We start from the raw sequence: 2500 nt of genomic DNA on the forward strand, positions 1-2500 counted from the left end.
TGTTATTGCTGTTATTATTATCAACATGCATCACTGTTATCATATTTATTATCACTATTATTACTATTACTATTTTTTTTAGTTATTATCATTGTTATCATTATTATCAGTATCATTATCAACATCATTTTTGTTATTATTATCATTACCATTATCATCATAACTATCGTTATGGTTTTTATTATTAATTCTGCTGTCATTATTGTCATTATATAATTGTAGTGTTTTTTGTCATCATTAGCATTGTTGTTTTTATTATTATTGTTATTGTTATCATTATTATCATAATTATCATTATTATCATTATTATTATTACTATTATTACTATTGTTATTATCATTATCATCATTAGTACTATTGTTATTATCATTTAATTTTCATTATTACTATTACTATTATTATTTTATTATCATTATTACTATTATTGTTATTATTATTATTACAATTGTTATCATTATCATGATTATTGTTGTTATGATTATCCTTATTATCATTATCATTATCATCATCGTTATTATTATCATTATATTTGTCATCATAATCATTGTTATTATAATTTTCATTATTATTGTTCTTGTATTATCATTATCATTTTTTTCTTATCATTGTTATCGTTATCATTATAATATTATCATTATAGTCATCAGTTTTATCATTATTATTTTTGTTAACATTTTCATTATCATTATCATTAATATTGCCATTATTATTATTATCATTATTATTATTATCATTACCATCGTCATCTTTATTATCATAATTATCATCGTTATTATTCTATTATTATTATTGTTCTAGTTATGATTATCATTATTATTGTTCTTATAATTATTTTTATTATCATTATCATTGTTATTATCATTATTATTACTCTTATTATGATTATCATTATCATCATTATTGATATTATCAATATTACTGTCAGTATCATCATCTTCATCCTCCTCCTCATCATCATGTGTATCATCACCATCATTATTACCATCATCACCATCATCTTCATCCTCATCATCATCATCATTGTTACCAGTATCACTACTACACTCCATTAAACCCACAATTTTCATAAACCTTTTAAAACCTATGGAAATCAAATTAAAACCCACGTTTTTAAACAAACACATCACACAAACAACAATTATCTTTGCAAAAAAAAAAAAAAAAAAAAAACGTAAGCACTTTTTACCCGTCGTTTAGAGGATGTTACAATAGCATTTACCAAACAGGCATTGTTCTAATTTTTAAAGCAGGTTCTCGTTGTTGTAGCCTCTAGCCTAGTCTACATGTTGACTACAGGCTACGTCTAATTAATAGCAATAGAGACGGTTTTGTGGCTGAAGTAATTGTGTAATAGTTTAAGGGCCTTGTTATTTCGTGTTTTATTTGTCAAGAGGATTTCGGTTGTTGTGTTCGTGGTCAGTTTTTTCCTCGCCATTGTTGGCTATGCGGGATGTGTCTGTGGTGATGTGTGTATTGATTTGTCTGTCTGTCTGTCTGTCTATCGGTCTATGTCTGTCTACCTGTCTAACCATGTCTATATATCTAATTGTGTATGGTCATTGTTTATCTGTCTATCTGTCTAACTCTACGTCTATCTATCTGTGTATGGCTATTGTTTATCTATCTATCTGTCTAACTCTATGTCTATTTATCTGTCTGTCTATCTATCCATCTGCCTAAGTATATATGTATGTACGTATACATATGAACCATTTTCATATTGACAAATGGAGAAAGGTATGAATGAGAATGAATAATACAAGAGATGTATTTGACACAGAGACGGATACATTAGAGATAAGGATAAGTCTGATATGCCAAGCTGAGCCTCGCCCGGGCTATGAGGGGAGTCCTGCCTGTGCTGACTAATGCTGACGGGATAGCGTGTGTCAGCGAGTGCTCTTGCCCGCCGCGGTGCCCAGCCACAGCGGGAACCTCTTGGCGACAATTGCAACTTCTCGCGCCTGAGCTGCACATACACGCACACGCACACGCACACGCACACACACGCACACGCACACACACACGCACACACACACGCACACACACACACACACACACACACACACACACACACACACACACACACACACACACACGCACACACACACACACACACACACACAAACACACAAAAACACACACACAAAGACACACACACATACACACACACACACACACACACACACACACACACATATATATATATATGTATATATATATATATATGTATATATATATATATATATATATATATATATATATATATATATATATATATATACATATATATAAACCCTATCATATCAACCCACGCACAACTTAATTAAACCCGCATAAGAGGAATCTAATTAACGTCCATAAAATTACCATGATTTTCCACTTGTCTGTTGAGAAGCCAGTTGTTCTTAATCAATCTCATTTGCATAATCACCATATAAAACTTTATGAGAAAGGGAAGAGAGAGAATAAAAATTACCCCTGGAGTTCCATTGATATC

Source organism: Penaeus vannamei, chromosome 39, assembly GCF_042767895.1.
Source record: "Penaeus vannamei isolate JL-2024 chromosome 39, ASM4276789v1, whole genome shotgun sequence".
Classification (NCBI taxonomy): Eukaryota; Metazoa; Arthropoda; class Malacostraca; order Decapoda; family Penaeidae; genus Penaeus; species Penaeus vannamei.